Source organism: Salvelinus sp. IW2-2015, linkage group LG17, assembly GCF_002910315.2.
Source record: "Salvelinus sp. IW2-2015 linkage group LG17, ASM291031v2, whole genome shotgun sequence".
Lineage (NCBI taxonomy): Eukaryota > Metazoa > Chordata > Actinopteri > Salmoniformes > Salmonidae > Salvelinus > Salvelinus sp. IW2-2015.
In genome coordinates, this window is record NC_036857.1 from 14603232 (window position 1) to 14625822 (window position 22591).

General features: G+C 43.8%; 1 pseudogene; it reads right to left on the reverse strand.

Annotated features, from left to right (window-relative positions):
- Positions 1-208: 208 nt before the first annotated feature.
- LOC111976522 (DNA (cytosine-5)-methyltransferase 3B-like) overlaps positions 209-22591 on the reverse strand; it is an 83976-nt pseudogene continuing 61593 nt past the window's right edge.

Sequence of the window (22591 nt, forward strand, 5' to 3'; positions counted from 1 at the left end):
CTTTTCTTAGCATATACTACTGTAAAGAAATACAGTAAGTTAGTCATTTTTACAGGAGGCTTACAATTACAGTTAATAACAGTATTTTTCAGCATTATACCCATATGCAGTGCAATCTACAGCATTAATGCTGTAAAACACATTTAAGGTATTTTAAGGTGGATTCTACAATGTTTTACTGTTGAAATTACAAGGAAAACCAACATAGTAAAGAACATAATTAAAGCCATTTTTATTGAATAGAAGTAACATATATCGAGTACAAAGAAATACTTTCTTGCTGCCTTTCCAAACAGTACACAAGTACAAAAATAGGAGACAGATCTTTTTGAATAACTCCCTCTTCAAACACGTTTAGTTTAAAAACATTTGAATGCACAATGGAAGTACAGTATTATTGGAGAAAGTATTTTTCACAAAATATAAATCATATATATATATATATAAAAAGATGTTGCAAATCTAACATACAAAAAAGCCTATTGATTAATCTTGTTCTAAAACGCTTGATAAAATAATACATCACAAGCAAGCATTATACAGTGCCTTCAGTAAGTATTCACACCCCTTGACTTTTTACACATTTTATCACTGGCCTACACACAATACCCCATAATGTCAATGTGGTATTATGTTTAATCAAATTAATTAAAATTGAAAAGCTGAAATCTCTTGAGTCATTAAGTATTGAACCCCTTAGCTAGGGCAAGCCAAAATAAGTTCAGGAATAAAAATGTGCTTACAAAAGGGACATTAAATATCCCTTTGAGCATGGTTAAGTTATTAATTACACTCTGGATGGTGTATCAATACACCCAGCCACTACAAAGATACAGGCATTCTTCCTAACTCAGTTGCCGCAGAGGAAGGAAAACTGAGGATGGATCAACAACATCGTAGTTACTCCATAATACTAACCTAATTGACAGCGTGAAACGAAGGAAGCCTGTACAGAATAAAAATATTCGAAAACATGCATCCTGTTTGCAACAAGGCACTAAAGTAACACTGCAAAAAATGTGGGCAAAGCAATACATTTTTGTCCTGAATACAAAACATTACTGAGTACCACTCTCCATATTTCCAAGCATAGTGGTGACTGCATCATCTTATGGGTATGCTTGTAATCGTTAAGGACTGGGGAGTTTTTCAGGATTAAAAAAAATCTACAGAATGGAGCTCAGCACAGGCTAAATCTGGTTCCGTCTGCTCTCCACCTATCAGCAGGACAATAACCTAAAACACAAAACCAAATCTACACTGGTTACTTGACAAGAAAATAACAAATATTCCTGAGTGGCCGAGTTACAGTTTTGACTTAAATTTACTTGGAAATATATGACAAGACACTGAAAATGGTTGTCTTGCAATGATCAACAACCAATTTGACAGAGCTTGAAGAATTTWAAAAAATAATAATGAGCAAACGTTGCACAATCTAGATGTGGAAAGCTCTTAGAGACTTACCCAGAAATACTTACTGTAATCGCTGCCAAAGGTTCTTCTACAAAGTATTGACTCAGGGGTGTGAATACTTATGTAAATTGRTTATTTCATTTTCAATAAATGTGCAAAAATGTCTAAAAACATGTTTTCCCTTTGTCATTATGGGGTATTATGTGTAGATGGGTAAGGAAAAAAATCGATTTAATCCATTTTGAATTCAGGCTGTAACACAACAGTATGTGGAATAAATCAAGGAGTATGAATAATTTCTGAAGGCACTGTATATATTGTGCTATTACTTCAGATTTTGTTTTAAGTAAGCAGAAGATCTGAGTATATAAAACAAAAWATGTTGAAGGTGTAGTTCTAAAAAGCCATTAAAATAATAGAAAAAACATTTTGAATATTCAAAATCAAAAGCATGACATTTATCAAAATTAAAAGGATACAGTGCTATTAATAAAGCATGTAAACATCTTGTGTATTTTGGTATCTTAGTAAAATAACCTTTGAAGTAAAGCAAGTGCTGGTTATGACATATAGTCAGTGTTTTACTAAAGTAAGCTCTTTGAACAGACTGCTAAAAGGCACCATGAACGAGTGAGTAGTACTGAGTAGTACTCAGTAAAAAACAAATAACTGGCAGGTCTCCACTGTGAACATATGCTATGTAAAAAATGTCCAGTATTTTAAAACTGCACAGCAAACTCTCCACATTCATTTACCAAAACAAAAAAGGGCTACAAAAGTAGCCAAAATGAGTAGACAAAATAAGTGTATATTGTACTTCAATCTGAAGTTCAGAGCACTTTAACAATGGTGAAGGATATCTATGCACCATACTGGGGTTTATCAACCACTTAAATTTACAGATTTAAAAATATAAATTTAAGATGACATTAGGACAATGAAACTCCCAAAGTCCAATCAAATATTTTTTAAATCTTGTAAACATTTTCATATATACAGTATAAAAATGAAGTATACCATTTCTATAAAACATTCCAGTGACTTTTTGTACAGATAGCCAAGATGGTTTTCAGATGCCCTGGATGATGAGGTAACTCACTTATATTTGGTGAAAGCAAAAACTAACTTCCAGTTAAAGAATATGGATACTTTAGAACAGTAGCACATGACAAATGTCAAAATGTCCAATATTGAGATGTCTTTACGTCTTTGTATTGATTTTACAGTAAATTTTTAATGTATTTTGGCATGGCTGAGAACGGAGCCTTCTTCATTCTGTCTCTCAGCTCGATTGGACATTTTTGTATTGATTCAAGTATTACGTCACATTGGCATTTGGGAGAAGAACATGTACATTTCCCAATGTTGACATCATGAAAATGAAACAAAAATGTCTACTCATTGATAAAGAGATCTATAAATTCTTATATAAAAGTTTCTCTAGTTTTAGAAAATCAGTGTGGCATAACTGCTTGAGGAATAAATTAGACATTTTACAGAATTTGGCAACCTTTTGACTATATGGAGAATCTCCCCCCACATCACATTGATTGAATCTCTATATAATCCTTATATAATGTTTCACACGTAATGTATAATATGTAGCCTACGGCATATGACCCAATGTCTCATTATTATTATTTTTTTTACTGGATGTTTGTATATATAATTATAATTTGTTTTATTTTTTCTTTGTTACGCTCGTCTGTTACTGTCACTTTGTCCTATTGTTGTCTAATATCTTTTCACTTTTGTGAAAATACAAAAAATATGTCTGATTTTGTGATCACAACAAATCCACTCAGACAACATGAGGGGAAGTAATTTGTTAAGAAGTAAAAGCAGTGTATAAAGCCTTAAAACCCTAAAATAACACTTTGGCTTTTGCCTACCAGGGGATAACAAGATTGTCTAACTTAGCATTGGCACTTCTGATTGACAATCAGTGGTACTTTCCATGTCACTCTCAGACCAGCCTTTTGTTAAAAGGAAGGCTATAAAAGTAAGACCCTCAAATGGTCCCCTTATCAGTGCTGGTTTCGCTCAGTGAAAGGCAGGTCTGGCTCCTTCGATTTTTTTTGTGTAGGGTATTTTTAGAGTGTTGGAAGAAAACATCATGGCTGAACGGAGAGGGGTGAGAGCGGAGTCACCATGTGTACCCGCACGATCTTGTGTCCTACTCCTCAGCCTCATGATTGGAGGAGGCCAAAGGGTGCAGATCTACACCTGCATTGCTTGCTGTTTGGGGKTTTAGGCTGSGTTTCTGTATAGCACTTTGTGACATCAGCTGATGTAAAAAGGGCTTTATAAATACATTTGATTTGCAGATCCTCCTCATGGGGTAGCAGTAGAGGGAGGTGTGGAACTACAGAGAGGTTGGTTAGGGAGGGCACTATTCACATGCAAAGTAGTCCTTCAGAGGGGCAAACAGGTGTCTGATGACAGGTACGCTCCAGGACCTGCCCAGAAGCTTCTGCCTGGCACCGCGGCCCATGTTGGACACATCTGTGTAGTGGACCGGGAAGCCAAAGATCCTGGAGGGAACAGAGAATTAGAACAGTTTCTAAACATGTGAGCGGCACAGTCTGAATAGAATTGTGGGTCTTGGTCTCACCCAATGATATTTATAAAACCTGGATTGCTAATGCTATGTATTAGCCAATGAGAGGCTTTGAAGCTACCGGTTGGCCATATTGGCACACCCTTTTAGGAGCAGTCCTCCATAGTAATACATGGAATTCTACAGTATTTTAATTCTAAGGACAAAATTCTGTGTATTTAAGTTTTTTGTTTGTTGTAGAGGGGACAGTAACATTAGTACTCTATAAAATACATTAAGGAAAATGTTTTTATATTTTTAATAATTTTTTATTTTTATGTTTAGCTCACATAATATAATTTAAAAGCATACATGAAGGTGTTTGTAATAGAATAAATGTGTCAAAAACGAATGTAGACATTAATAAAAGCATTTCTATAGCTTCCAAAATCTTTTTTTACAATTGAGGAGGAGTACCAAGATGACTGTGCGTGGCTTCAATACAGCTCTTCCTGTTAGTCATCCAGTGTTTATACACATCATTGGTCTCACCTCTCCAGCTCAGTGCACCACAGGATGTCCTCTTTGCCATTCATCATGACGGGAAAGTGCTGGTCTTTGCCCTGCTTGATGGAGTTGGCGCGCGTGGTGATGGTGCGCACCTTTCCAAACTACAGGACAGAGAAAATACACACTCATATTAACACTATACAGATGCGATCAAAATATTGGCCCTCTTGCTCGATTCACTATTTCTTCTAAAATAAGTGGAAATTACCAAGGCAGCAGCTACTCTTCCTGGGGTCCAGCAAAATTAAGGCAGTTATATAATTTTACATTAAGTGTGTGCCCTCAGGCCACTACCACATATCTACAATACAAAATCCATGTGTACGTGTGTGTATAGTGCGTATGTTATCAAGTGTGTGTATGCATGTGTCTGTGCCTGTGTTTGAGTCTCTTCCAGAGGTGTGGACACGAGTCACATGAATTGGACTCGAGTCAAACTCGAGTCAGAAATATGATGACTTGCAACCTGACTTTGACTTTAACACCAATGACTYGTGACTTAACTTGGACTTGAGCCTTTTGACTCGAACTCACTTGATACCCTCCCCAAGCCCAAATATATAAAAATGATGCTATTAAAAACAAAAGTGTGCAGCGCGCCAACTCTTCATTTAACAGATTACAGTTTGAACTGGACAGCAGCCAATCAAATTGTGCCAGCTGAGAAAAAGTTGCACGTGGCAGTGCAGAGGAACGTCGGCGGGTGAATTCAGATGGAGCGCTTGGAAAGATGATACCTCAAATTATTATTTTCAGATATAAAGACTATGCTGTATCAACAAAAAACGGATTGCACCTTGCAAAACATGCAGGAAGAAAATTACACAAAGAACGGTAAGTCGTGGCTAATATAGCCGACAGCTATATAATTTATAACTTTGCTAGTGTAGCATGTAGGCTAACGTAACGCTAAATCAATGAGCCTCAACACAGTCAGTCAGTGCGAGAATGTGATCATTGCACCCAAGATTGAGCTACAACTGGCTAGGCAGTTGGTAGCCTAAATCCTGCCTGACTTTACACATGTGGCCTGCTGGAGGTCATTTTGCAGGGCTCTGGTAGTGCCCCTCCTGCTCAAAGGCGGAGGTAGCGGTCCTGCTGCTGGGTTGTTGCCCTCCTACGGCCTCCTCCACGTCTCCTGATGTAATGGCTGTCTCCTGGTAGCGCCTCCATGCTCTGGACACTACGCTGACAGACACAGCAAACCTTCTTGCCACAGTCGCATTGATGTGCCATCCTGGATGAGCTGCACTACCTGAGCCACTTGTGTGGGTTGTAGACTCCGTCTCATGCTACCACTAGAGTGAAAGCACCGCCAGCATTCAAAAGTGACCAAAACATCAGCCAGGAAGCATAGGAACTGAGAAGTGGTCTGTGTTCACCACCTGCAGAATCACTCCTTTTTGGGGGTGTCTGGCTAATTGCCTATAATTTCACCTGTTGTCTATTCCCTTTGCACAACAGCATGTGAAATTTATTGTCAATCAGTGTTGCTTCCTAAGTGACAGTTTGATTTCACAGAAGTGTGATTGACTTGGAGTTACAGTGTTCCCTTATTTTTTTTGAGCAGTGTACATATGAGATGAGTAAGTAGGGTATGATAACATTATATTAAGTGGCATTGTTTAAAGTGGCTAGTGGTACATTTTTACATAATTTCCATCAATTCCCATTATTAAAGTGGCTGAGTTGAGTCAGTATGTTGGCAGCGCCGCTAAATGTTAGTGGTGGCTGTTTAACAGTCGATGGCCTTGAGATAGAAGCTGTTTTTCAGTCTCTCGTCCCTGCTTTGATGCACCTTTACTGACCTCACCTTCTGGATGATAGCGGGGTGAACAGGCAGTGGCTTGGTGGTTGTGTCCTTGATGATCTTTATGGCCTTCCTGTGACATCGGGTGGTGAGGTGTCCTGGAGGGCAGGTAGTTTGCCCCCGGTGATGCGTTGTGCAGACCTCACTACCCTCTGGAGAGCCTTACGGTTGTGGGCGGAGCAGTTGCCGTACCAGGCGGTGATACAGCCCGACAGGATGCTCTCGATTGTGCATCTGTAGAAGTTTGTGAGTGCTTTTGGTGACAAGCCGAATTTCTTCAGCCTCCTGAGGTTGAAGAGGCGCTGCTGCGCCTTCTTCACAACGCTGTCTGTGTGGGTGGACCAATTCAGTTTGTCCGTGATGTGTACACCGAGGAACTTAAAACGTTCCACCTTCTCCACTACTGTCCCGTCAATGTGGATAGGGGGGTGCTCCCTCTGCTGTTTCCTGAAGTCCACAATCATCTCCTTTGTTTTGTTGACGTTGAGTGTGAGGTTATTTTCCTGACACCCACTCCGAGGGCCCTCACCTCCTCCCTGTAGGCCGTCTCGTCGTTGTTGGTAATCAAGCCTACCACTGTAGTGTCGTCCCCAAACTTGATGATTGAGTTGGAGGCGTGCATGGCCACGCAGTCGTGGGTGAACAGGGAGTACAGGAGAGGGCTCAGAACGCACCCTTGTGGGGCCCCGGGTTGAGGATCAGCGGGGTGGAGATGTTGTTACCTACCCTCACCACCTGGGGGCGGCCCGTCAGGAAGTCCAGGACCCAGTTGCACAGGGCGGGGTCGAGACCCAGGGTCTCGAGCTTGATGACGAGTTTGGAGGGTACTATGGTGTTAAATGCTGAGCTGTAGTCGATGAACAGCATTCTCACATAGTATTCCTCTTGTCCAGATGGGTTAGGGCAGTGTCAGTGTGTTGCGATTGCGTCGTCTGTGGACCTATTGGGTCGGTAACAAATTGGAGTGGGTCTAGGGTGTCAGGTAGGGTGGAGGTGATATGGTCCTTGACTATCTCTCAAAGCACTTCATGATGACGGAAGTGAGTGCTACGGGCGGTAGTCGTTTAGCTCAGTTAGCTTAACTTTCTTGGGAACAGGAACAATGGTGGCCCTCTTGAAGCATGTGGGAACAGCAGACTGGGATAAGGATTGATTGAATATGTCCTTAAACCACACAGCCAGCGGCTGCGCATGCTCTGAGGACGCGGCTGGAATGCCGTCGGGCCTGCAGCCTTGCGAGGGTTGACACGTTTAAATGTTTTACTCACCTTGGCTGCATGAAGGAGAGCCCGCAGGTTTTGGTAGTGGGCCGTGTCAGTGGCACTGTATTGTCCTCAAAGCGAGCAAAAAGTTATTTAGCCTGTCTGGAGCAAGACATCCTGGTCCGCGACGGGCTGGTTTTCTTTTTGTAATCCGTGATTGACTGTAGACCCTGCCACATACCTCTTGTGTCTGAGCTGTTGAATTGCGACTCTACTTTGTCTCTATACTGGGAGTTAGCTTGTTTGATTGCCTTGGAGAGAATAGCTACACTGTTTGTATTCGTCATGTTTCCGGTCACCTTGCCCTGGTTAAAAGCAGTGGTTCGTGCTTTCAGTTTCAGCGCAATGCTGCCATCAATCCACGGTTTCTGGTTTGGGAATGTTTTAATCGTTGCGTGGGTACGACACTGTCAATGCACTTTCTAATGAACTCGCTCACCGAATCAGTGTATTCGTCAATATTGTTGTTGGACGCAATGCGGAACATATCCCAATCCACGTGATCGAAGCAGTTCTGAAGCGTGGAATCAGATTGGTCGGCCAGCGTTGAACAGACCTGAGCGAGGGAGCTTGTTGTTTTAGTTTCTTGTTTGTAGCTGGAAGCAACAAAATGGAGTCGTGGTCAGCTTTTCCGAAAGGAGGGCGGGGGAGGGCCTTATATGCGTCGCGGATGTTAGTATAACAATGATCCAAGGTTACACCAGCCCTGGTAGCACAATCGACATGATGATAGAATTTAGGGAGTTTGTTTTTCAGATTAGCCTTGTTAAAATCCCCAGCTACGATGAATGCAGCCTCAGGGTGTGTGGTTTCCAGTTTACAAAGAGTCAGATAAAGTTCGTTCAGGGCCATCGATGGTCTGCTTGGGGGGGAATATATAAGGCTGTGATTATAATCGAAAAGAATTCCCTTGGTAGATAATGCGGTCGACATTTGATTGTGAGGAATTCTAGATCAGGTGAACAGAATGACTTGAGTTCCTGTATGTTGTTATGATCACACCACGTCTCGTTAATCATAAGGCATACACCCCCGCCCCTCTTCTTACCAGAAAGATGTTTGTTTCTGTCGGCGCGATGCTGAAGAAACCAGCTGACTGCACCGACTCCGTTAGCGTCTCTTGAGTGAGCCATGTTTCCGTGAAGCAGAGAACGTTACAATTCTGATGTCTCTCTGGAATGTTACCCTTGCTCGGATTTCATCAACTTTATTGTCAAGAGACTGGACATTGGCGAGTAGTATGCTAGGGAGTGGAGCGCGATGTGCCCGTCTCCGAAGCCTGACCAGGAGACCGCTTCGTTTGCCCCTTTTACGGCGTCGCTTAGGTCGCCGGCTGGGATCAGATCCATTGTATTGGGGGAAGGCAAAACACTGGATCCGCTTCGGGAAAGTCATATTCCTGGTTGTAACGATGGTGAGTTGACGTTGCTCTTATATTCAGTAGTTCCTCCCAACTTGTATGTAATGAAACCTAAGATTACCTGGGGTACCAATGTAAGGAATAACACATAAAAAAACAAAATACTGCATATTTTCATAGGAACGCGAAGCGAGGCGGCCATCTCGGTCGGCGCCGGCACCATGTGTGATGCCAAGCGTCGGCTGGAGTGGTGTAAAGCTCGCTGCCATTGGACTCATCACGCTTCCCCATCTGGCAGTCCGACGGACGAATCTGGGTTTGGCGAATGCCAGGAAAACGGACCTTCCTCAATGCATAGTGCCAACTGTAAAGTTTGGTGGTGGAGGAATAATCGTCTAGGGCTGTTTTTCATGGTTTGGGCTTGGCCCCTTAGTTCCAATGAAGGGAAATCTTAACGCTACAACATACAATGACATTGTAGACGATTCTGTGCTTCCAACTCTGTGGCAACAGTTTGGGGAAGGCGCTTTCCTGTTTCAGCATGACAATGCCCCAGTGCACAAAGCGAGGTCCATACAGGAATGGTTTGTTGAGATTGGTGTTGAAGAACTTGACTGGCCTGCACAGAGCCGTGACCTCAATCAACCCCATCAAACACCTTTGGGATGAATTGGAATGCCGACTGCGAGCCAGGCCTAATCGCCCAACATCAGTGCCCGATCTCACTAATGCTCTTGTGGCTGAATGGAAGCAAGTCCCCGCAGCAATGTTCCAACATCTAATGGAAAGCCTTCCCAGAAGAGTAGATGCTGTTAGTGTAGCAAAGGGGGGACCAACTGCATATTATTGCCCATGATTTTGGAATGAGATGTTTGACAAGCAGGTGTCCACATACTTTTGGTCATGTAGTGTGTGTTTTCTGTGGGATATTGTGAAATATACACTCAGTGGCCAGTTTATTGGCTACACCATCCCATTCACGAAAATGGTTAATGTGGCCGTGGCTTGCTATATAAAGCAGGCAGACAGGCATCGAGACATTCAGTTACTGTTCGATTGAACGTTAGAATGGGCAAAACGAGTGACCTAAGCAACTTTGAGCGTGGTATGATCATCTATGCCAGGCGTGCCGGATCCAGTATCTCAGAAACGGCCAGCCTCCTGGGCTTTCATGTACGACAGGAGTTACCGAGAATGGTGCTACAAACAAAAAACATCCAGCCAGCGGGCCAAAACCGCTAATTGATGAAAGGTCGAAGGAGAATGGCAAGAATCGTGGTATCAACGGTAGAGGCTGGTGGTGGTGGTGTAATGTTGTTGGGAATGTTTTACTGGCACACGCTGGGTCCCTTAATACCAATTGAGCAACATGTCAATGTTCCGGAGAATTCAGGCAGTTCGAGGCCAAGGGGGGTCCCATCCGGTACTAGATGGGGGTACCTTATAAACTGGCCACTGAGTGTATATTGYAATATACTGAAATAAAACCACTTATTGATTTTTGACCAGTTCCACTGAGTGAAGAAAAGGTAGATAGTGTTACCTTAGCCACACGGCCATGATCCAGACAGTCCTGTAGCTCTAGCTTGTCCATCCCAGATGCACACCGAGGCCTGGCACATGAACAATGGGAATGTGATATGGAATACGCCAAGAGATATCCATAAATGGCCATTTATTTTACGGTACTGTTTCCACTAGATTTCAATTGGTAACAATGTGTACTTTCTGGCATTTATTTCAACACAATTGACAACTACCAAAGTAAAAGTAATTCATAAGATATAAAACTGTGTAGTTACCAACCATGCAATTAGGTCATTTTTGTATTGTAAATTAAAAACAGGAATATGAAAGATTGTGTTATTATAGGAAAACAAGKAGACTGTGGGCATCACACACCTGTTCATCCCTGGTAGGTTGCCCCAGAAGTACCTAGCCCTGTGAGCCGCAGACACCTCAATGGCATCGATCATCACTGGATTGCACTGTCGGACACGGACACACACACAGGTAGGTGTTTCATTTAACATACCACAGCTATCTATCATGGGTTATACATTTTCGCTCTTCACAACGCCTTTGTGTTATGTTGCGAGTCCGCAACGACATATAAAGACTACAACAACTTTTGAAACGCTCTAATGAAGTAATGCCAAAGACCTCAGATTGTCACCTGTATTGTATTGATATTGTGGATATAACAAACCTCGAGGAAACGAGAGATGTCCCTCTTGTCGTTGACGCCCATGGCGACCACGTTCTCGAACATCCAGAAGAATGGGCGGTCCTCGCCCTCCTTGGGCTTGGCCTCACTCAGCAGGCGGTAGAACTCAAAGAACAACCTCCCTGTGCCCTCTGGACAGACAGACGAGGGATGAGGAGAACACGTTAGGAGATTTTTAATACAGTCGACTGAATAATAATACACTGCTCAAAAAAATAAAGGGAACACTAAAATAACACATCCTAGATCTGAATGAATGAACTATTCTTATTAAATACGTGGCGTTGGTGGATGGAGCGAGACATGATGTCCCAGATGTGCTCAATTGGATTCAGGTCTGGGGAACGGGCGGGCCAGTCCATAGCATCAATGCCTTCCTCTTAGCAGAACTGCTGACACACTCCAGCCACATGAGGTATAGCATTGTCTTGCATTAGGAGGAACCAGGGCCAACCGCACCAGCATATGGTCTCACAAAGTCTGAGGATCTCATCTCGGTAACTAATGGCAGTCAGGCTACCTCTGGCGAGCCCATGGAGGGCTGTCGGCCCCCCAAAGAAATCCACCCCACACCATGACTGACCCACCGCCAAACCGGTCATGCTGGAGGATGTTGCAGGCAGCAGAACGTTCTCCACGGCATCTCCAGACTGTCACGTCTGTCACATGTGCTCAGTGGGAACCTGCTTTCATTCTGTGAAGAGCACAGGGCGCCAGTGGCGAATTTGCCAATCTTGGTGTTCTCTGGCAAATGCCAAACGTCCTGCACGGTGTTTGGGCTGTAAGCACAACCCCCACCTGTGGACGTCGGGGCCCTCATACCACCCTCATGGAGTCTGTTTCTGACCGTTTGAGCAGACACATGCACATTTGTGCCTGCTGGAGGTCATTTTGCAGGGCTCTGGCAGTGCTCCTCCTGCTCAAAGGCGGAGGTAGCGGTCCTGCTGCTGGGTTGTTGCCCTCCTACTGCCTCCTCCACGTCTCCTGATGTACTGGCCTGTCTCCTGGTAGCGCCTCCATGCTCTGACACTACGCTGACAAACACAGCAAACCTTCTTGCCACAGCTCGCATTTGATGTGCCATCCTGGATGAGCTGCACTACCTGAGCCACTTGTGTGGGTTGTAGACTCCGTCTCATGCTACCACTAGAGTGAAAGCACCGCCAGCATTCAAAAGTGACCAAACATCAGCCAGGAAAGCATAGGAACTGAGAAGTTGTCTGGGTCATCACTGCAGAACCACTCCTTTATTGGGGTGTCTTGCTAATTGCCTATAATTTCCACCTGTTGTCTATTCCATTTACACAACAGCATGTGAAATTTATTGTCATCAGTGTTGCTTCCTAAGTGGACAGTTTGATTTCACAGAAGTGTGATTGACTTGGAGACTAATTGTGTTGTTTAAGTGTTCCCTTTATTTTTTTGAGCAGTTATATATCAATTGCAAATATCTCTGATGTTTACCTTCAATGTATATGGAAACAAGGTATACGTTTATACTGTGCATATAAGAGGGAATGTATAGAAATGACATTTGATAAGAACTACTTCCCTGCCATTTCAGCCTGTAACACTTGGCATGGATTTTTATAGAGGTGTAATTGGAGTGAAGTGAAGCATGCTTCGTAACACATTTATTGAAGTTTGATTAAGATTAATTGAATCATTTTTATGAAGTTTCTTACCGTACAGTCCCTTCCTGGCGGGGTTGACGATAGATAGGTCGTTACAGGGGCTTCCTCCGATCACCAGGCAAATGGGCCCCACTCTTCTATCTGTGAGATAACAGCCCCCTATTGTCAGACTGAGTGTAACACAATCAATGCCCAACATTTCTCATTCCCATCCCCTCTATCCCTAATAGCGTCACCTCCCCATCCATATGACCAAACAACCCCAACATAGGATAGTACACTGCTCAAAAAAATAAAGGGAACACTTAAACAACACAATGTAACTCCAAGTCAATCACACTTCTATGAAATCAAACTGTCCACTTAGGAAGCAACACTGATTGACAATAAATTGCACATGCTGTTGTGCAAAGATGGAATAGACAAAGGTGGAAATTATAGGCAATTAGCAAGACACCCCCAAAAAAGGAGTGATTCTGCAGGTGGTGCCCACAGACCACTTCTCAGTTCCTATGCTTCCTGGCTGATGTTTTGGTCACTTTTGAATGCTGGCGGTGCTCTCACTCTAGTGGTAGCATGAGACGGAGTCTACAACCCACACAAGTGGCTCAGGTAGTGCAGTTCATCCAGGATGGCACATCAATGCGAGCTGTGGCAAGAAGGTTTGCTGTGTCTGTCAGCGTAGTGTCCAGAGCATGGAGGCGCTACCAGGAGACAGGCCAGTACATCAGGAGACGTGGAGGAGGCGTAGGAGGGCAACACCAGCAGCAGGACCGCTACCTCCGCCTTTGAGCAGAGAGGAGCACTGCCAGAGCCCTGCAAAATGACCTCCAGCAGGCCACAAATGTGCATGTGTCAGCATATGGTCTCACAAGGCTCTCGAGGATCTCATCTCGGTACCTAATGCAGTCAGGCTACCTCTGGCGAGCACAGGAGGCTGTGGCGGCCCCACAAAGAAATGCCACCCCACACCATGACTACGCCCACCGCCCAAACCAGTCATGCTGGAGGATGTGCAGGCCAGCAGAACGTCTCCACGGCGTCTCCAGACTCTGTCACGTCTGTCACATTGTGCTCATGTGCTCAGTGGTGAACCTGCTTTCATCTGTGAAGAAGCACAGGGCGCCAGTGCGAATTGCCAATCTTGGTGTTCTCTGGCAAATGCCAAACGTCCTGCACGGGTGCTGGGCTGTAAGCACAACCCCCACCTTGTGGACGTCGGGCCCTCATACCACCCTCATGGAGTCTGTTTCTGACCGTTTGAGCAGACAATGCCACATTGTGGCCTGCTGGAGGTCATTTGCAGGGCTCTGGCAGTGCCACCTCCTTGCACAAAGGCGGGAGGTAGCGGTCCTGCTGCTGGGTTGTTGCCCTCCTTACGCCTCCTCCACGTCTCCTGATGTACTGGCCTGTCTCCTGGTAGCGCCTCCATGCTCTGGACACTACGCTGACAGACCACAGCAAACCTTTTTGCCACAGCTCGCACTTGATGTGCCATCCTGGATGAACTGCACTACCTGAGCCACTGTGTGGTTGTAGACTCCGTCTCATGCTACCACTAGAGTGAGAGCACCGCCAGCATTCAAAAGTGACCAAAACATCAGCCAGGAAGCATAGAACTGAGAAGTTGTCTTTGGTCACCACCTGCAGAATCACTCCTTTTTGGGGGTGTCTTGCTAATTGCCTATAATTTCCACCTTTTGTCTATTCCATTTGCACAACAGCATGTTGAAATATTTATGTCAATCAGTTGTGCTTCCTAAGTGGACAGTTTGATTCACAGAAGTGATTGACTTTGAGTTACATTGTGTTGTTTAAGTGTTCCCTTTATTTTTTTGAGCAGTGTTATATAACCCCCACTGGAATCTCCAATTACATTGAAATGAAACTACAGACAAAAATACAACCCTTCAACCCCAAAATGCCTTGGTGTTGATGGATTCTAAATTGAAATGATCAAATATACAACCACAAATTCCATAATGGCTTATACTAAAACTTTAACATAATCCTCAGCTCTGGCATCTTCCCCAATATTTGGAACCAAGGACTGATCACCCCATCCACAAAAGTGGAGACAAATTTGACCCCAATAACTACCGTGGGATATGCGTCAAAAGCAGCAACCTTGGGGAACCTTCTGCATATCATTACACAGCAGACACTTACATTTTCTGTACTGAGGCAAATGTCATATTGTCTTTTTCCTAAAATTAACATACGACAGACCACATATTCATCCTGGACACCCTTACTAACAAACAAACAAAAAACAACGAGTTTCCATTGCTTGATTCATAAAAGCTTTGACTCCAATTTGCGAGAGCGTACTCCTATAACAATTGATGGGAAATGCGCGTTTGCTGAGAGCTTACTTAACATTAAAAATCCATGTAGACAAACAACAAGTGTTGCAGTTAAAATGGACAAAAAAACACACACCTTTTTTCGCCCACAGGCGCGTGAGGTGAGACAGGGAGACAGTTTGAGCCCCACCCTCCTTCAACATATACAGTGGGGAAACAAGTATTTGATACACTGACAATTTTGCAGGTTTTCCTACTTACAAAGCACAGTAGAGGTCTGTAATTTTTTTATCATAGGTACACTTCAACTGTGAGAGAAGGAATCTAAAACAAAAATCCAGAAAATCACATGTATGATTTTTAGGTAATTAATTTGCATTTTATTCATGACATAAGTATTTGATACAATCAGAAAAAGCACTGAATATTTGGTACAGAAACCTTAGTTTGCAATTACAGCAGATCATACGTTTCCTGTAGTTCTTGACCAGGTTTGCACACACTGCAGCAGGATTTTGGCCCACTCCTCCATACAGACCTTCTCCAGATCCTTCAGGTTTCGGGGCTGTCGCTGGGCAATACGGACTTTCGGCTCCCTCCAAAGATTTTCTATTTGGTTCAGTCTGGAGACTGGCTAGGCCACTCGCAGACCTTGAGATGCTTCTTACGGGAGCCACTCCTTAGTTGCCCTGGCTGTGTGTTTCGGGTCGGTTGTTCATGCTGGAAGACCCAGCCACGACCCATCTTCAATGCTCTTTACTGAGGAAGGAGGTTGTTGGTTCAAGATCTCGGATACATGGCCCCATCCATCCTCCCCTCAATACGGTGCAGTCGTCCTGTCCCCTTTGCAGAAAAGCATCCCCAAAAAGATGTTTACCACCCTATGCTTCACGGTTGGGATTGTGTTCCTGGGTGTGTTACTCATCCTTCTATTCCTCCAAACACGGCGACGTAGGTAGACCAAAAAGCTCTATTTTTTGTCTCATCAGACCACAAGACCTTCTTCCATTCCTCCTCTGGATCATCCAGATGGTCATTGGCAAACTTCAGACGGGCCTGGACATGCGCTGGCTTGAGCAGGGGACCTTGCGTGCGCTGCAGGATTTTAATCCATGACGGCGTAGTGTGTTACTAATGGTTTCTTTGAGACTGTGGTCCCAGCTCTCTTCAGGTCATTGACCAGGTCCTGCCGTGTAGTTTCTGGGTGATCCCTCACATTCCTCATGTCATTGATGCCCCATGGAGTGAGATCTTGCATGGAGCCCCAGACGAGGGTGATTGACGTCATCTTGAACTTCTTCCATTTTCTATAATTGTGCCAACAGTTGTTGCCTTTTCTCACCAAGCTGTTCTGTGCTATGTCCATAGGTCCATCCAGCCTTGTACAGGTTACATATTAATTTATCCCTGATGTCCTTACACAGCTCTTGGTCTTGGCCATTGTGGAGAGGTTGGAGTCTTTGATTGAGTGTGTGGACAGGTGTCTTTTATACAGGTAACGAGTTCAAACAGGTGCAGTTAATACAGGTAATGAGTGGAGAACAGAGGGCTTCTTAAAGAAAAACTAACAGGTCTGTGAGAGCCGGAATTCCTTACTGGTTGGTAGGTGTCAAATATCTTAATGTCATGCATAAAATGCAATTAATTACTTAAAATCATATCAATGGATTTTCTGATTTTTTTTGATTCGTCTCTCACAGTTGAAGTTACCTATGATAAAAATGACGACCTCTACATTTGCTTTGTAAGTAGGAAAACCTGCAAAATCGGCAGTGTATCAAATACTTGTTTTTCTCCCCACTGTATATCAACAAATGTACGAGGGCACTAGATAAACAGTCTGCAGCACCCGACCTCACCCAACTAGAATCTTTTTTCTGATGATCTGGGTACTTCTGTCCCCAACCAAGGAGGGCCTAAAGCAGCACTTAGATCTTCTCCACAGATTCTGTCAGACCTGGGCCCTGAGATTAATGTTCCAAAAAAGTTCCACGAAAACAAATTCCATCTAGACACCGTTGCCCAAGAGCACACAAAAACAGCACCTTTCACAAAAGCTGTGATATCGATCTGAAGAGAAAGGCAAGAAGGCCTTCTAAGCCATCAAATGGAACATAAAATTCAACATCCCAACTAGGAATCTGGCTAAAAATACTTGAATCAGTTTATTTTCCCTTTTGTACTTTAATACTATTTAACATTGTTCAACACTTACTATGTACAAATATGTATGGCATTATTAATAATGGCGCCGGAGAAGAAGGCAGACGTTTTACGCGTGTACCCAATAGAGAAGATGCAGATGCGATTTGAATAATTCGAGGTATTCAACGACAATTCATAAGCCGTACCGAGACGAATCCGTGCAGAGTTAGCGGTCCGTGTTTTTGCTCGTTTATAGCGCTTCTTTGGTAACTCTGAGTTCTTGGTTACACTTATTTTGTACATATATCGTTTAGCACGGCGTACCAGGATCTAGTATTTGAACTGAAATGAACTTCTGGACATATGAACTGTCCTGACTCATTCGAACGCATCCTCATCACGCGCGACGGCAAATCCTTTGAGAATCTTTGAGCCTTGTAACAGTTGTGGAGTCTGACGAGCCCGAGCGAACGATATACATCTTTTCGGGAAACCGGCCAAGAGCCTCGAGTATTCCATAAAGAGGAGGCGATAAAAAAGGGCGCCAGAGGGCGGGCTGCCTTCTGAGAATTCTTAGGCGATCAAATAAAGCCCCTTCCTTCCATTCTGCTAGCAAACGCGCAATTTTTATTTTATTTATATTTTCACCTTTATTTAACCAGGTAGGCAAGTTGAGAACAAGTTCTCATTTACAACTGCGACCTGGCCAAGATAAAGCAAAGCAGTTCGACACATATAACAGAGTTACACATGGAGTAAAACAAACATACAGTCAATAATACAGTAGAAAAATAAGTCTATATACATGTGAGCAAATGAGTGAGAAGGGAGGTAAAGGCAATAAATAGCCATGGTGGCGAAGTAAATACATATAGCAATTAAAACACGGGATGGTAGATTTGACAGTGAGTGAGTGTGCAAAGTAGAAATACTGGGTGCAAAGGAGCAAAATAAAATAAATAAATAAATAAATACAGTAGGGGAAGAGGGTAGTTGTTTGGGCTATTTATTAGATGGGCTATGTACAGGTGCAGTGATCTGTGAGCTGCTCTGACAGCTGGTGCTTAAAGCTAGTGAGGGAGATAAGTGTTTCCAGTTTCAGAGATTTTTGTAGTTCGTTCCAGTCATTGGCAGCAGAGAACTGGAAGGAGAGGCGGCCAATGGAGGAATTGGCTTTGGGGGTGACCTGAGAGATATACCTGCTGGAACGCGTGCTACGGCAATCTTTGGAGAATAAAATCAAATACCTACGCGCAAGATTAAACTACCAACAGGACATTCGAAACTGTAATATCTTATGCTTCACAGAGTTGTGGCTGAACGACGACACTATCAACATACAGATGGCTGGTTATATGTAAATGTAAATGTTATACGCTGTACCGGCAGGATAGAACAGCGGCGTCTGGTAAGATAAGGGGCGGTGGACTATGTATTTTTGTAAATAACAGCTGGTGCACAATATCTAAGGAAGTCTCATGATAAGCTGTACACCACACTATCTACCTAGAGAGTTTATCTGTATTTTTCATAGCTGTTTACATACCACCACAGTCAGAGGCTGGCACTAAGACAGCATTGAATGAGCTGTATTTCTGCCATAAGCAAACAAGAAAACGCTCACCCAAAGACGGCGCTCCTAGTGGCCAGGGACTTTAATGCAGAGAAACTTAAATCTGTTTTTTCCAAATTTCTATAAGCTGGTTAAATGTGCAACCAGAGGAAAAATAAACTCTGGACCACCTTTACTCCACACACAGAGACGCATAACAAAGCTCTCCCTCACCCTCCATTTGGAAAATCTGACCATAATTCTATCCTCCTGATTCCTGCTTACAAGCAAAAATTAGAGGAGATGCTAAGCTACAAGACTGTTTTGCTAGCACAGACTGGAATATGTTCCGGGATTCCTCTGATGGCATTGAGGAGTACACCACATCAGTCATTGGCTTCATCAATAAGTGCATCGATGACGTCGACCCCACAGTGACCATACGTACATACCCCAACCAGAAGCCATGAATTACAGACAACATCCGCACTAAGCTTAAGGCTAGAGCTGCCGCTTTCAAGGAGCGGGACTCTAACCCGGAAGCTTATAAGAAATCATGCTATGCCCCCCGACGAACCATCAAACAGGTAAAGAGTCAATACAGGACTAAGATCGAATCGTACTACACCGGCTCTGACGCTTGTCGGATGTGGCAGGGCTTGCAAACCATTAGACTACAAAAGGGAAGCACAGCCGAGAGCTGCCCAGTGACACGAGCCTACCAGACGAGCTAAACTACTTCTATGCTCGCTTCGAGGCAAATAACACTGAAACATGCATGAGAGCACCAGCTGTTCCGGAAGACTGTGATCACGCTCTCCGCAGCCGATGTGAGTAAGGTCAACATTCACAAGGCTGCAGGGCCAGATGGATTACCAGGACGTGTACTGCGAGCATGCGCTGACCAACTGGCAAGTGTCTTCACTGACATTTTTAACCTCATCCTGTCCGAGTCTGTAATACCAACATGTTTTAAACAGACCACCATAGTGCCTGTGTCCAAGATCACTAAGGTAACCTGCCTAAATGACTACCGACAAGTAGCACTCACGTCTGTAGACATGAAGTGCTTTGAAAGGCTGGTCATGGCTCACATCAACACCATTATCCCAGAAACCCTAGACCCACTCCAATTTGCATACTGCCCCAACAGATCCACAGATGATGCAATCTCTATWGCACTCCACAATGCCCTTCCCACCTGGATAAAAGGAACACCTATTTGAGAATGCTATTCATTGACTACAGCTCAGCGTTCAACACCATAGTGCCCTCAAAGCTCATCAATAAGCTAAGGACCCTGGGACTAAACACCTCCCTCTGCAACTGGATCCTGGACTTCCTGACGGGCCACCCCAGGTGGTAAGGGTAGGTAACAACACATCCGCCATGCTGATCCTCAACACAATGGCCCCTCAGGGGTGCTTGCTCAGTCCCCTCCTGTACTCCCTGTTAGGCACGACTCCAACACCATCATTAAGTTTGCCGATGACAACAGTGGTAGGCCTGATCACCGATAACGACAAGACAGCCTATAGGGAGGAGGTCAGAGACCTGGCCATGTGGTGCCAAGACAACAACCTCTCCCTCACCGTGGTCAAGACAAAGGAGAGGATTGTGGACTACAGGAAAAAGAGGACCGAGCACACCCCCATTCTCATTTACGGGGCCGTGGGGCAGGTTGAGAGCTTCAAGTTCCTTGGTGTCCACATCAACAACAAACTAACATGGTCCAAACACACCAAGATAGTCGTGAAGAGGGCAAGACAAAACCTATTTCCCCTCAGGAAACTGAAAAGATTTGGCATTGGTCCTCAGATCCTCAAAAGGTTCTACAGCTGCACCATCGAGAGCATCCTGACTAGAGGTCGACCGATTATGATTTTTCAACGCCGATACCGATTATTGGAGGACCAAAAAAAGCCGATACCGATTAAAATCGGCAGATTTTTTTGTTGTTGTAATAATGMCAATTACAACAATACTGAAYGAACACTTATTTTAACTTAATACATCAATAAAATCAATTTAGCCTCAAATAAATAATGAAACATGTTCAATTTGGTTTAAATAATGCAAAAACAAAAAGTGTTGGAGAAGAAAGTAAAAGTGCAATATGTGCCATGTAAGAAAGCTAACGTTTAAGTTCCTTGCTCAGAACATGAGAACATATGAAAGCTGGTGGTTCCTTTTAACATGAGTCTTCAATTTCCAGGTAAGAAGTTTTAGGTTGTAGTTATTATAGAATATATAGGACTATTTCTCTCTATACGATTTGTATTTCATATACCTTTGACTATTGGATGTTCTTATAGGCACTTTAGTATTGCCAGTGTAACAGTATAGCTTCCATCCCTCTCTCGACGCTACCTGGGCTCGAACCAGAAACACATTCAACAACAGCACCCTCGAAGCAGCGTTACCCATGCAGAGCAAGGGGAACACTACTCCAAGTCTCAGAGCGAGTGACGTTTGAAACGTTATAAGCGTGCACCACGCTAACTAGCTAGCCATTTCACAACAGTTACACAGCGCTAATCTCAGGAGTTGATAGGCTTGAATCATAACAGCAGAGCTGCTGGCAAAACGCATGAAAGTGCTGTTTGAATGAATGCCTGGCTGTGGCCTACCATCGCTCAGTCAGACTGCTCTATCAAATCATAGACTTAATTATAACATAATAAAACACAAACAGAAATACGAGCCTTAGGACATTAATATGGTTGAAATCCGGAAACTATCATCTCGAAAACAAAACATTTATTATTTCAGTGAAATACGGAACCGTTCGAGAGAGAGAGAGAGAGAGGTGCTACTGTGCTTCTGAGACTCTTACGCAACTTCGAGGGGGGGGGGGTGGGGGGGCATTGACTACCTACTGCCTAAGGGTTATGTGAGAGGGGTTGTAGGTTCTTCGGGCCCAGACCTTCTTTGAGGAGTGCTCTGAATCATTGACAACGGGATGAATGAGTTCTGGGGGATTTACTCGACAAGAGGCTGTGCTTTGTCCTCTAACCCAGATGACGTCAAGGACTCGCATGCGACCCGGCAGCGCGCCCCTCTGCCACTGTGGCGGAGCTATGTGTTTAGGTTTGACTTGGGAGTAGAGGGGGAAGTTGTGTTTTGTTATGAACAGGGATGAAAGCTGGGTGGATCAAGGTTTGTGTGGTTAATGTTGTGTGTTGGTGTATTGTGTGTGTGTGTGTGTGTGTGTGTGTGTGTGTGTGTGTGTGTGTGTGTGTGTGTGTTGTGTTGTGTTGTTGAAGCACTCAAAAGAGCCCTCAAGAGCCCATGCGTCTGTATATGTTTAATTGTGGATCCACATAAAGTAGGGCAGGGGAGCATTCACTATAACAGGTGAGGCTCTTTAAGCTATAATAAGGTACTAGTGTCCTGTCTGGACAGGCAATAGCCCACAGAAAAAGCAGTAAACGGGTGTGTCATGTATGTGCAAATGTTTGCATTTCGAAAGACACTGAGGACTACTCCATGAGACATAAAGGCACTAGTCCTTGGCAATTTATTCCCATATGATAAATAATATGAATAATGTAGACCAGTTCAGTTGATAATCCTCATATGTTGAATAAAGAGAAGGACTAGAAAGAAATGTTTCATGAAGCACCTGCTTTACACAACAACAAAATCAGTCATTGGGGAAGGGATTAGATTTTTGCTATAGAGACAAACTTTGTACTCTACTATCCCCTCTCACTCCTCCCTCTATTTGACTTGACTCAGATTAAGTTTGCTCTGCCCATCCATTTGTC